This window comes from Neofelis nebulosa, chromosome 2, assembly GCF_028018385.1.
Source record: "Neofelis nebulosa isolate mNeoNeb1 chromosome 2, mNeoNeb1.pri, whole genome shotgun sequence".
NCBI classification, from domain to species: domain Eukaryota; kingdom Metazoa; phylum Chordata; class Mammalia; order Carnivora; family Felidae; genus Neofelis; species Neofelis nebulosa.
Genome location: NC_080783.1, coordinates 205,447,964 through 205,462,459, shown reverse-complemented (window position 1 = coordinate 205,462,459; position 14,496 = coordinate 205,447,964). Strand labels below are relative to the sequence as shown.

The following is a 14,496-nucleotide window of genomic DNA, read 5'->3' as shown; positions in this document are numbered from 1 at the left end:
TCCAAGACGGGTAAGCAGGAGTGGCACCTGTCACTTCTGTGCACCTTCCCCCGGAAAGAGCTTGGTCATGTGGCCTCACCGAACCACAGAGGAGGCCAGGGGATGTGACCCCTCGAAGCCTAACTTAGACCTCTCACAGTGGGTGGTGGGGACACAGCCAGGAGACATCTAGCAGTTTCCACAGGTGTCTTCTGTGAGCCTCCCGCCCACTCCAGTTCAACTCAGGCAAACTTTCCTCCCTCAGCTCACCTTTCATAATCCTTTCTGGGACCCCACGTCACTCCGTCTTCTGCCCTACTTCCCTCATAGCAAAAAAAAGTTGCCAAACAAGGCAGTCTCACCACTGCTGCCATTCCCTCCTCAGTCCACTCCACGCAGGCTTCTGGCCCCTTCTCTCCACCAAGACCACTGTCCTCTGGGTCGCCAGTGACCCCCATGTGCCCAGGTCCAGGAGACACTTCCCAGCCTCATCCCCCAACCAAGGGCCACATGAGATTTTCAAGGACCTCATGGGACCTATAGGCTGAAAACTGAGTGTGCCCCTCAGTTATTCAGTCAACAACCCTTGCCCAGCTTCCGCTGCGAGCATGGTCTGGGGGGCCCTGTCCAAGGAAGAGCCAAGGGAGGCCAGGCTCCAGGAGAAAAGGTGAGTGGGCTAAACATTCCCTAGAGTTTCTCTTTCAGTAGGTCTGGGTATGGCTCGAGAAGCTGCATTTCTAACAATCTCTCAGGTTATCCCTCTGATGTCAAGTGAGACCCACACAGTAAGTGCACAAGGGATCCAGAGATATAGGTCTAGGGACGCTTCCTGTAAGAGGCAGGATTTGACCTGTAGTTTAAAGGAACAAAAAAAATTTTAAGGGAGTGATAGAAAGAAATGCCTTATGGGGCGCCTGGGTGGCTCCATCAGTTAAGCATCCAGCTTTGGCTCAGGTCATGATCTCATGGTTTGTGGGTTCGAGCCCCACATCAGGCTCTGTGCTGACAGCTCGGAGCCTGGAGCCTGCTTCACATTCTCTGTCTCCCTCTCTCTCTCTGCCCCTCCCCTGCTTATGCTCTGTCTCTCTCTCAAAAATAAATAAAAACATTTAAAAAAAAAAAAAAAGAATGAGGAAAGGCATGAACAAGGACATGGAAGGAAAGGGGCCAACCAGCTCCACCTGGCTGAGGGGTACTTTCTATACATGACCTCACTGCATACCCCCAGCTTCCTTGAGTAGGAGACATCCATGCCCCCATTTGACAGATGATGGTCAGGGAAGTTGAGTCACAAAGCAGGAAGGGTAAGAGACAGGAATTAACTAGGACAAACAGATGGTGCCTGGGCACAATCCAGGGTATGTCCGAGGACATTGGGTTTGATGGTGTGTGAGAGCGAGTGCATGTGTAAGAATGTGTGGGTGCGTCACTGTATGTGTTTGGGCGACCATATGTTTATGATTGTGATTACATGTTCTGTGGCCATGTGGCTTCTTATTTATACATGCATTCATGAGCATGGGTGTGTCTGAATGTGAGGGGCTTGGAGGGGGGTGTGTTTGAGCACGAATTTATACGTATGAATGTGGCCGTGCCTCTCTGTGTGTTTGTGTATGAGAAGGAGTGTGGTTTTGTTTGTGAATGGTTGCGGTCTCGCTGTGGCCAACAGGGCATATTTGTGAGCATGTGCCTGCAGTTCTTGTGGGGTCATGGGTGCCTTTAAGCCCCGCTCAGATTGGGGGTCCGGATGGAGCTGACTCAAGGCAGGCAATCTGAGAGAACCAACAGCTGTTGGTAAAGACACCTCACAGATTATGAAGCCTCAGCTGTGAGGCTGTCCAACTGGACAAAGCTCTGAGGTAGGGAAGCCCAGGCTCCTGGGAGAGGGGGGAATGGAGGTAGAGGAGAGGGAGTTCTTTCCCTGGCTGTAGCAGCCTCCCTTGGACCTATTTGGGAGCCCTGAGGGAGGCCTACTCAAGAAGCCTCAGCTTATTAGCTGCAAGGAGTAGAGTCTGGCTGCTTGAGCTGGACCCTAGTTCGCAGAGATTAGAGATGGAACAGAGTGGAAGTGAGAGGTTTCCAGAGGAGAAGGTGCAAGGGGGAGCCCTCAGGATTGAAAGACAGATGCAGTGACAAACAAGCACCGGATTCAAACCTGAGTTTGAATCCCAGCTTTGCCATTGATTTGCTGCATGACCTCAGCGTATCAGTCAGCTATTGCTGTAACAATGCTGCATAACAAAACCACCCCAAAACTTAGTAGTTTACAACAATGAACATTTATTTTTTCACTCACTAGTCTGTGGGGCAGCTAGGGTTTAGCTACTCTGCAGCAGGGCTCTCTATTCTGGGCAGGACTCCAGAATGTGGGTTGGATTCAGTCTGTTCCATATGTCTCCCATTCCCCTTGGACCAGCAGCCACCCAGGCTCGTTTCTCTTATGGTGAATGCTGGGAGCACAAGTGGCCGGGCCAAGCCATGCCACACAAACACATGCCTCTGCTTGGGACACAGTCACCAACAGCAAATGAGCCCTGCAGAGTTACTTGGCAAAGGGTGTGGGTGCACAATCCTGTTCCAAGAGGCAGAGCTGAGATAACTGACCCAACCCATCACACTCGTGAAAATCACTGCCTCCCTCAGGGCCTCCATTTTTCCACCAAATTGTGCATCAGAACTATACGAGAGCTTTTCCGGAACACAAGTTCTTGGCCCTACCTCAGACCTGCTAAATCAGAATTCCTGGAGTGGGCTCCAGGAATCTGCATTTGTAACAAGTGGCTCAAGTATTCCTTACCGTGAGACAAACTCGGGAAACCCGGGTCTAAGCGGGTCTAAGCCCCTGTATGCCCTCAAAGCCCTGGGGCTTTCTAGATCACAAACACCCTATCTCCCTCCTCTTTGTTTCAAGCCCCTTGACAAGCTGACTCTCTCACAGATGGTCAGAGCCCAGCTGGGGCCTGTGCAGCCACACCACGCCCTCAGCACATTATCCCCATTTGCCAGATAAGGAAACAGAGACCCGGAGAGATAGAGCCATTTATGCGAAGTCCCACGAGTAAGTGGCCTCAACTAGGATATAAACTCAGAACTATGTGACTGCAAATCTATACTAGAGAAGACAGAGTTCCTGCCCTTGGGGATTGATGCCCTGGTTGGAAAGACTGGATACAGCATCTACATTAAAGATGGAATGAATAAGGGCCCAAGGATGTATATGGGGAGGTGAGAGAGATCACAGGCAGGAAAGATCATTTCCTCCTGGAGAACGGGAGGAGGGCAAGTCATGGAAGGCTTCCTGGAAGAAGAGGCATTTGAGCTTGGCTTTGGAGAATGGAGAAGCTTGTAAGAAAAAAAGATGGAATCCTGCAGGGAGGAAGGTGTCCCAGGGGAGGGAAGTGCGGGAGGCAAGCCGGAGGGAGAGTTCTTTTTGTTCCTCTGCACATGTTCCCTCTGCCTGGATTGCTTTTCTTCTCACTCTTCTTTCAGACTTTAGCTCATCTTTATTGGCCTTCCTGACTTGGTCACACCCCCAGCACCATGGCCCTCAAGCTTCCCTGGTTGAGATTTTAGCCTTATGCCTTTGATCGTGGCGTTCCTGTCTGTCTCCCCCGCCACCAGCACGTGATGGTACACAATGGGTCTGCTTTTCCTCACCACGGTTTTCCCGGCACCTGGCCAGGGGCACACCACAGTGAATGCTCAGTGAACATTTGCAGAAGGGCTCAGGGAAGCATGGAGTGAGGTGGGGTGTAGAGAATTACGATAGGCTGGAAAGCAAGGCTGGGGACTTGATTTCCAGACAAATGCATTCAGTGGTCGGTTTTAATCAGACCCTAAAATTCAACATACAAATACCTAACTCATTGCCTTAAAAGGAAAAAGTATTCTTTTTGGGCAAGTGACTGGGCCTTGCTCACACTCCCTTGGCATTCACTGGGGCCAGAGCTGCCTTCTGACTTCATAAAGCCGTCATGCCACCTTCGAACCACACTCCGCCATCCTGGAACGCCTTTCCGCCCTGTTTTCACGCGTGCTCTCAGGGCCCCCTGGAGAAAGGAGGCCAGGTTGGGCCGCACATCCCCACTTGAAGGAGGAAGAAACAGGCACGAGGAGAGGCCAAGCATGTGCCCAGGGCCACTCAGCTGGGAAGGGGCAGACGCAGGATGCAGTCTGCTGTCCAGAGTCCGTGGCCCTTGACACAAACAAGAAAGACAACCCAGGGGATGGGAGGGAGGAGCGCGGGCATCGGGGCGGGCGTCCGAAGAGAGCCTCTCTGTGGAGGTGGTATTTAAGCGGAGATCCAAATCACAAGGCGGTGACGGCCTTGCAGACCCGGGGCGCGTGTGGCACTTCTGTAACGTGGGGCTCGTCCTCAGGGACAGCGTCCAGTACTCTTGGCCGCCCTCCGGGGCTGTGATGGATACCACCTCACCCGGAGCAAGTTCCGGGCAGCCATGCCCCTGTCCAGTTTGAGACGGGCCGGGAAGGGTCTGGGTTTGGGAGTCTGGCACACAAACCTGGCTTAGGATCAAGCCTGGATGCTCGCTGGCGCAAAGCCTTAGCCGAGTCACTTAGCCCACATCTGAATGCATCTCCTCGTGAGTGTCACCGCCCCTCCTTGCGGGACGGCTGGGATGTTCTGAGGTCATGTCTCAAGGTGCCTCCCAGGCTGCCTGCCTGCAGCAGGCAGAAAGCAGAGCTCGTCTTTCATTCACCCGGGTCATAATAATGGCTCGCATCTAACGAGCGTTTACTGTGTGCCAGACACGGGCCCAAGTCCTTGGCGGTGAATCTTCACATCGACTCCATGAGGTGGGCCCTCTTCTTATCCTGTCTCATGGGTGAGGACAGTAAGGCATTGGGAATATAGGGACTTGCCTGCAGTCACCAGGCAGGCAGCGGCACAGTGAGTAACGTCACCGCATATTTGGGGCCCCGTGCTGGCCGGACTGAAGCTTCTGCAGAAGTGGGGCAGGCTGTGCGCATGGGCCCATTCACACCACAGCCTGGCTGGCAAATGCAGTCTTTGGCATCTCCTATACTCAACAGTAGATTGGCCAGTTAGGAAGCTCCCCTGTTGTCACATCCTAGCGGGTCGTGTGGGCAAAAATGCGTCCTCGGTGCTGAGCTCGGCCCTCGTCCCATACCGCCCTTTCCGAGTTGTGTGACCAGGCTGCATGGGAGACGTCTCTTCTCCGAGCCTCAGTGTCCTCACCTTCAAAATGGGTATTGATCTATCACTGCAGCTTTGCCAGATGGTGTCCGGATTAGCAATCATGTAGACAGAGCGCCTAGCACACGGTAAGTACGTGGATAAGACATGTCAGCTAGGCCTCAAACAAAATCGGAAGGTGTCTCAGTTTCCTACTGGTGCTATGACAAAATACCACAAACTCAGCAGCTTAGAATGAGATGCAGTTCCTGTCTCACAGCTCTGTAGGCAGAAGACTAGTCTGGATCCCTTCAGGCCCAAATCCAGCTGTCGGCAGGGCCACATTCCTTTCTGACGGCTCTAAGGGATGATCTGTTTCCTTGCTCGGTCAGGTGCCAGCAGAACTCAGTGCCCCGGGACGGTAGGAGCGAGGTCTCCCTTTCCTCGCCGGCTGGCAGCTGCCCTTAGCCCGCAAGACCCTCTCTCCAGCCCCTGCACGTGGCCCCCCCAACTCAAAAGCTTCAACAGGGCGTCAAGTGTCTTCACGCTCCAGCTCTCCGGTTCTCTGACTCTCCGCTGGGAAACGTTCTCCTCCTTTAAGGGCTCAATAGATTAGATTGGGTCTACCTGGATAATCCAGGATAATCTCCCCATCTTAAGGGCCATAACCTTAATCGCATCGGCAAAGTCCCTGTTGCCACGTAAGGTAACATATTCACAGATTCTGGGATTAGGATGTGGGTATCTTCGGGGGTCTGCCTGTCGTCGAAGGTAACATAAGCCAAATTAAAGCACATCAGCATCGGCAGGGGCCCTGCAGGGCAAACCTTTTTTTTTTTTTTTTTTTAGAGAGAGGAAGACTGAAGCCCAGAGAGGTTCCTAAGTAGCTGTCCAGGATGACACAGCAGGTCCGTGGCAGAGCCAGTCTCCAGACCCTGGCCCGGTGTCACGGCCCCTGCCTGTGACACCACTCCACATGGCTTTCTCATGGAAAGACTTTCAACTTTCCAAAGCCCCTTCTTTTGGCGTGTTCTCCTCTGATCCTCCCGCCCTCCTGGGAGGCGGGCATACAGTGGCTTCGTCTCTAGAACTGGCACGAGCGTGTACTCACCTACTTCTCTTCCTGGGGGCCAAGAGGATCAGAAGGAGATATGGGCCAAGAGAGCCCCCAGTGAGGCCCAGGCCTGGGGAAATGAAGAGAGAGGGAGAGGGCACTTCCCTCCCCAGGCCGAGCCCTCTGCACGCATCGGCCTCTTTGATCCCCCCAAGCTTTCTGCGGGGAAGGCACTGCTGGTCTAGAGTAGCAGTTACGATTGAGTTTGGCTGCATATAACAGGAAGAAAAGTAAGAGATGCTGTTTGACAATCAACCACAACACCAACGGCATAAAAACAAGCGTTCCCCTAGCTCACAGGTCTCCAGATTGGCCAGGTGGGTTGCGGGGGGCGGAGTGGGGGGGTGGGCAGGCATATTCATACGTTTGCACTCCCTCTACTCCGGGGTATTCGGCAGCTCTTGGGATATTTTCAGGGCCTTATGGCACGTTTGAGGTTGACTGCTGTCAGACTGTCAGGATGGTCCTGGCTGGGACAACAAGGGCAATAACTCTGTTCTCTGTGTCTCTTCTTCATCAGGTCGGCCTGGGTATGTTCTTATGGCAATCACAGGGAACCAAGACAGCCGGCAGATATATGCAAGGGCTTTTCAAGCTCTGCCTATATCATGTTTGTTTATATCCCATTGGCCAAAGCAAGTCACATGGCTAAGCCTAGAGTTGGGGGGCAGGATTACACAAGTTATAGGGCAAAGAGTATAGATACAATGAGGTGGTTAATAATACAACCAATCTACCATCATGGCTTAGACAAAATGGAGGTTTATTTTTCTTATATGTAAAAGATGTCAGAAGATAGGAGTTTGGGCAACTCCATGGAATCATGATGGATCCAGGCCCCCCCAGCGCACAGCCTCTTGTCCTTTATAGGCCAAAATGGTTACAAGAGCTCCTGCTATCACATCCATGTTCCAGGCAGCAGGATGGAAGAAAGAGAGTGAGAAGGCTCTTCCCTTTGAAAAAAACTTCCTAGAGGTCCCACATATTACATTAGCTTTATGTCTCATTGGCACACATATTGTCACATGGCCACTTATAGCTACTAGAGAGTTTAGGAATATGTGGTCTTTTATTTGGGCACAATGTGCCTAGCTAAGAACCAAGTTTTGTTAATTTGACAAAGAAAGAATGGGTATTTGGTAGGCAGTAAGTCATATCTGCCACATCCCATTTTACGAGTGAGGAAACTGGACTCAGAATGAAAAGTAACTTGCCTGAGGTCACACAGTCACCTGGGCATTAGAGAGCTAGGATCTGAACCCTGAATGCTGCCTCTTCTCCCTTCGACCACCGTCACCACCATTCAAGAGCCTTTCTGAGCTCTCAGCTACTCACAGGGCTGCTTAAGAGTCTGAACAGCCCAGGGGCACCTGGCTTGCTCAGTTGGAGGATCAGGCGGCTCTCGATCTCAGGGTGGTGAGATCGAGCCCCATGTTAGGTGTAGAGATTACTTAAATCAAATAAATAAAAACTAAAAAAAAAAAAAGGGTCTGAGCAGCCCAGACGGCGACATACGGCCGACGTCCCGCGGCCCCTTACTCTGGACCAAGTCCTATGCTAAGCACTTTACGTGCTGGTTTTCATTTTAACCTCCCAACATCCATGCCATTGTCCCCATTCTATAGAGGAGAAACTGAGGCACTGAGGGGTGAGATATGCTGCCTTGGCTACTGGATTTGAAGCTTGGGCTGTCACCATCTTGCTAGTCCGGGTGCTGGGGCAGGACTGGGTCCCACTCAGCAGCCAGAGGTAAGATCAAGGCTGTTCAGCAGCCCCCTAGGAGGTGGGCCATTGGATGTTTCCACCATACCAAGCCCAAGGCGTGGCCTTAGCCTGCTCGGATCGTGCTTATGGCTCCTGCCAAGTAATCAGGGAGAAAAAAACCAACCTGGGCTGTAGAGTCAGGCAGGCCTGGGTCCTGATCCCACCTGATCCCACCTGGGTCCTGATCCCACCAGCTGAGGTACCATGGGCAGGAGACTTGACCTGATTCTCGCTTTCCTCATCTGTGAAGTGGATGTGATGAACCCCACTCCATCTGATTGGGTAGCACCCAGCAGGTGCTGTTAAATCTATGTCGAATCAAGGGAAGAATGAATGTGCAGATGAACAGCCACCCTAGACAGGAGCCTTTCTCAGGTTCAAGGAAAGAGATATTATCTCCTGGACCTGATTTTTGTTGTTATGGGGGTTTTTTTCCCCAAAAATATATTTCACAAACTGCTACTTCCAAAACACATTAATAGCTGTTATGTGAAAAAGAGGCTCTAAAGCCAAATGAGACCTCAACCACCCGGTTAACCGGGTCTCTCCCCTGCAGGACATCTCAGAGCCTTGAACAAAGGAGTGTGCAGTATGAGTGTAGCAGGGGTCTAGAACTCTGTGTTTCTCTGACTTTCTTGGCCACAGAGCTCCTTTGCTTCGTAGAAAAGTGCCACCTTGGCACCAGTTCCCAACTATTCCTTCTTTTCTGTCCACAGCCCTGTTTGGTCCCATCAGAGAGAAACGAGGCCCATTTTCTGGACGTGTTTTATTTGTGGAAATTCTGTTGTGACAGTTATGATCAGGCCACCCAGAATTGCAGTTGGATTGTCAGGAGTTTACTGTATTGCTACAGTCAAAACAGCTCTCCCATTATCCACCGGAAATACTCTAGGAGTCTTGTCACGGGGAAGGTGTTCCTGCTAGAGACCCTGGAGAATGCAAGCACAGTAATAATTGACTGTTGTGGCATTGTTGGCTGACTGGTTGGCAGGAGGCTCCGTGTGACATCGCAAGTGGGCAGGGGCTCTGAGGGAGAGCCAACTGTGACGCCCATCACAGAAGCTGTGCTGCCTTCCCCCGGCCGCTGCCGGAAGACATTACTCCAGGTCCCAACCCCCAAGGTCAGTGACTCAGACAGCCTCCTGAGGGTGCCAGGAAAGGTGAGAGGCTGCCCTTCTTTTTCTCCTTCCTTCCTCCAGTATATTGATAAATGCTTCTTCTGAGCCACACACTGTTCCAGGCACGAGGGATAAAGGGTTGAATAAGAGAGATGAGATCCCTGCCCTCAGATAGTGTTAGTGCTACAAAGTAAAGAAAGCTGGGGGGGAAGGCAAGTGACAGGGGGCAGGGTGGGTGGACAGGGAGTGCTCTCTGAGGAGGGGCGGTTTAGCTGAGATGTGAGTGAGGAGGCCATGGAGATCTGGGGGATGAGGTGTCCAGGCAGAAACACTGTGGGGCCAACGCCCTGAGAGAAAAATGATGACCTTGGTGTGATTGGAAACAGAAAGGCGGCCAGTCTGGATGGCACTTGGGAGTAAAGGAGCAAGTTGCAGGTAGCTGGCAGGTGCCGGGCAGGTGGGCCCTGAGGCCACGTGGGGCATCCGTGCGTCATTCATGGGGTGGTGGGAAGTCAGGTGCAGTGAAGACGTCACAGATGCAGCGGGATCTGCTACTGGGGCTTGGGGTGGGGTCTCACACTGCCAGTGCTCAGCGCCTTCTCCCCACTGCTCTAAGCTCCCGGCGTCTCCTTACTGGTGAAAGGGGAAAGGCCAAACACACTCGGGGGTCTCCTTCCTGCCTCAGAGCTCAGGGCTGCGGAGGTCAAGCTGGGCAAGGTCCAACCCACTCCCTCTTGAAGTAGCCAGGGTCACAGGCCTCCTGTCTTCCTGCCCATCAAAGGCTCCTGGTCCCAGAAGGCTCTGAGAGGCCACCTGACTCAACCCCCCTCGTGCCCTGAGAGGGAGACGGGGCACATGCGGAAAGCACTTCCTCAAGTCTCAACTGATGAAGGGACTGGACACTCCCCCAGGGCTCGCTGGGGACAGCAGGGCCCCTGACCACCTGCTCCAGCCAAGCAGGCCCTGCCTGGCCAGGCTCCCCTCTTCCCCTCTCGGCCACAAGCCTCTTTTGTGCTTACTCCCTGGGGCTCCATCTCCTTGCAGGGGTCACAGGGCACCACTGACCCCAGCCCCCTGCCGGTGTGCCCTGCTGGTAATTGAAAATACCAGAATTCCCTGAAGACCAACTTACAGGGAAACCTGATACCCCAGGGTGGGCGGTGGACAGCAGGAGGGATGGGAGAACATCCAGCTGTTCCCTCTTCTCCGCCATTAATCCCCCTGGATTCCAGGAGAAAGGCCAGACCCGCTTGGCCCCCACTGGCCCGCCTTGATCATCTTCCCAGCAAATGCCGCCTCCTTGCCACGCCCAGGGTTACGGGACTTATGGGATCAGAGCCCGAGTTAGCTGCCTGTAACCCAAGCCTGCCGGCTAAGCCCCCCAAGCCCAGACCCCCATGGCTGTGTGGGACCCGCCCCCATAACAGCTGAGCTCCCGGAGCCGAGGAGGGCCGGGCGGTGGTGGGTAAGGTGAGTCAGCGGGAGCCGAGTGGAGTTAGCTTTGCAGCAACAGGATGGGAGCCGGCCCAGGATGTCCTCAGAGGCCCTCTGAAGTCCCCTGGTTTCCAGACCCCCCCTGCTCAGCCTGCATCAGCTGCAGCCAATAGAAGGGAAGGGTGTGTTGGACTTGGGTGGGCCTGGGTTCAAATCCCAGCGTCACCGCCTGATAACCATGTGACTTTGGGCAAGCAAGTTACTTCCTACCGCAATGCCTCCATTTCCTCTTCTATAAAGTGGGTATAATAAGAATACCAGCCTCATGGGGTTAGTATGAGTGTTAAAGGAGTTCACTACGTAACGCATTTGGAAAAGCACCTGGCATAGAGTGAACAGGTGAGAGTCAGGTGTGGGCCTTCCTTACGTTTTTCCACCGGGCGTCATGGGGCATACAGGCATTGTCGAGATAACAAGCTCGTATGTCATTTGAGGAGCAGGTTGCCACTCCTTCTGCAGCCCTTCTGTGGCTCCCCAGTGCCTTCAGGACAAGGCAGGCTCCTGGGCAGCCTACAGCTTCTTGTCCCCCTGCTTTAAGACCCTCCAGAGCTGCAGGCTCCAGAGGGAGTTAGCCTGGGCTGATGAGAGGGGCAGTCTCTGCAGATGCCAGGCCGTGAGAAGTAATTTGGTGGATGGAAGATCTACTCAACCGGGATTCAGATGGTCTGAGATCTTATGCCAGCCCCTACCTGCTGTGTGATCTTGGATAAGTCACTTTCCTTCTCTCCTACATCTACTACTCCTCAAAGTGTGGTCCACAAACCAGCAGCATCAGCTTCCCGAGGAGCTTGTTAGAACTGCGAATCCTCAGGCCCCACCATGTATCTTGGTTGGGGGCGGGGGGGTGCCCAGCAATGTGGGTTTTAACAAAGTCTGCTTATCTCCTTATCCCCTCTCAAGTTTGAAAAGTGCAATCATCTTTAGGGATGGGAGGTGAAATCACAGGGAAAGAGGGGAAGGGAACAGCCTTGCCCCTTCTCAGGCCTGCATCACCTTGGCCGAGTCCTGACATGGGGGCTGGGACCCAGGAGCTCCAGCCTGGAGCAGACACTCGTTGTGTGAAACAAATATGCTTTCTCCCCTTAGGCTGCGAGTGCCTGGAAGGCAGGGACCCTGAGGGCTCCTCTCTTGGGCCCCAGAACCCGGCTTCATGCTGGCATCATAGCAATTCTGTGAATTGACATCTTTTTTCCAGCTTTATTGAGATATTATTGACATATAACATGTGAAAGTTTAAGGTATATGATGTGATGTCTTGATACATGTATATATTGCAAAACGATTACCACAGTAAGGTTAGTTAGCACCTCCATCCGACCGCTCACGTAACTGCCATCTTCGGGTGTGTGGTTATAACATTTAAGATCTGCTCTCTTTACGACTTAACTGTTACGCACTACAGGACTGTTTATTATAATCACCAAGCTATCCGTGAGACTTCTTAGAGCTAGAAGTTTATACCCTTTGACCAGCATGTCCTGGCCCACAGCCCCTGGTACCGTCCTACCCAGTTGAGATGTTCGCTTGTTTGTTTCTATTTGTTTGTTTGTTAAGGAAGTTTTACGCCCGGTGTGGGGCTCAAACTCACAACCCCAAGATCAAGAGTCGCATGCTCCACTGACTGAGCCAGCCAAGTGCCCCTGGAAATGTTTTTAATGATATCTCCCTCCTGCTGGTGCCAGGCACCGTGGTGAACTCTGTACACGTATTTCTCCTTTTATGCTCATAGCATTATTGCCAGGTAAGGGTCCCCATGTGACAGGTGTGGAAACTGAGGCTCAGAGAGGTTGAGAGAGCTTGCTGAAGGCCACAGAACGGGGGAGGGGAGGGATGAGGATTTGCCGGCAGTCTGATTCCACCCTCCGGCTCCCAACCACTAAGCCGGACCGCCTTCCTGGGGCTGGATTGGAACCTTCCCACCAGGGAAGATTCTACCGGTCTCCGCGGAAAGCGCCAGGGGACTGAGTTCACGTAGTTGTGGCTTAATGGCAATACTGCTCACCCAGGCTTGTGGGTGCTGTGTGTGTCCGATGCTGCACAGATACGACGGACGTGCGATGACGGCACACTCTGTCAGTGGAAGCGGGCTGCAGCAGGCGGGAGAGGAGGGTGAACAGCCTGGCCTCACAGGGGGGCCAGGGCCTCCGGCAGTCCAGAAGAACAGGGTGCCCAGCTCCACACAGAGGCAGCTCCGAAGGGAGAGACGGGGCTGGGCTGGACACGGGGTCAGAGAATGAGGGCACAGTTGCAGGGACTGCTCTGAGGGCCAGCAGGGAGCATAGCTGGGGGCAGGATAGCTCAGCTCCAGGCCCAGCTGAGCTCGTCACTAGCTGTGTGACCTTGGGGAAGTCACCATGCTTCTCTAGCCTCAGTCTCCTCTTCTGCAGATTGTGGATCTTAACCCCCATCCCACATTGTTGTCGAGAGAACCGAATCAGGTGACACGGGGCAGCTGCTCAGTGCACAGTGGCAACACCCCAGTGACCCTGGTGAACGCTCACAGCCACGCTGAGCTTTGGACAGGATCTCAAACACCCACTCCCCACGACAGCCCTCAGGGGGCACGTTGCCCTCAGGCCCATTTTACAGATAAGGAAACTGGGACACTGAGAGCTCTGACTGCCCCTCCTTTGTGCTCTGACAATTAACCTCATCAATTTCTGGTGAGCATTTGGCCGGAGCCGGGCTGACGGCTCAGTAGCAGGTGCTGTACTAGTGAAGAGCCTGAGGTGCCGGGTTCAAGTCTAGCCTCCACGGCCTTGCTGCATGACCCTTGAGCAGACTATGCAACAACTCTGAGCCTCAGTTTCCCCCTCTGTAAACTGGGGATACTAATAGCCCCTAGCTAATGGGGCAGTTGTGAGAATTCTCTGCTTCACCTATGTTAATAGGCGTAAAGAGCCTGGAACAGCGCTGGGAACAGAGTAAGGGCTCAATAAGTGTTAGGTTAGTGGCTTTATCATTGCTATTATTATACACATCTGCACAGCCCTGAAAGCCCTTCAAGCGACTTCGTGGAGCAGGAGAAACATCACTTCCCATCCCCAGGCATCTGGTGAGAATGCGTTGCTTTGCGCGGCCACTTACTATCTGGATAGCCTCGGGCAAGACACTTTACTCTGGTTCTCAGGCTTCCCATCTGCAAAATGGGCCGAAGGAGGTCTGCTTCCTAGGCTGTTGTGAGGATTAAATGAGGTAATATGCACGTCCACATGGGCATAGCACAGGGCCCAGCGTGTAGTAGGGCCCCTTCGCTCACGTTGGGGTCTCCTGATTCTCTGGGAAGCAATAAGGAAGACAGAGTACCCTGTTTGACTGAGGGAGAAACTGCAGGGAGCAGGGGCCTGATCTTCCCAAGAGGCCTGCTGCCCCAGCAGGACTAGGGCCAAGCTGAGAGCCAGACAGCACTCTTGTGGTGCAGAAAGAACAGAGGCTTGTCAGCGATGCCTGGACCAAGCTCCAAGTCAAAGGTCACAGTGCTGCCACCCTGTCTCGGGTGTCTTGGGCCAGTTTCCCACAGGTACTTGGCGCTGGGGGGAAGCCAGACCCGCTCAGACTCACGCTGGCCTCTGGGCTGATCCAACTCCAGGCCGAGGGCTGCCCAGGAAGAACAGGCAGGGAGCGTTCGAGCTGCAGGACCCCAGGGACCTTCCAGCCTGTTCATGGTCCAGAGGAAGAGGCCAGGTCCAGAGGTGGGAGACAGCTTGCCTAAGGTCACACAGTCAGCGAGCAGCAGGCCAGAGAGCAGAGCCTGGGTCTTCTAACCAACACCCTGGGGAGGAAGGGACAGAAACAGAGCAGCGACTGGGTGAGCTTCGGGTCCCGATGAGCTCCTACCGGCTGCTACTCCACACTCAGATCAGGACAAAGCC

The 14,496-nt window shown here is 53.5% G+C and overlaps 1 protein-coding gene across 5 annotated transcripts in view; it reads left to right on the top strand.

Annotated features, from left to right (window-relative positions):
- EPHB2 (EPH receptor B2) overlaps window positions 1-14,496 on the top strand; it is a 189,323-nt gene that overhangs the window by 143,957 nt on the left and 30,870 nt on the right. The gene's annotated exons all lie outside the window — the stretch shown is intronic.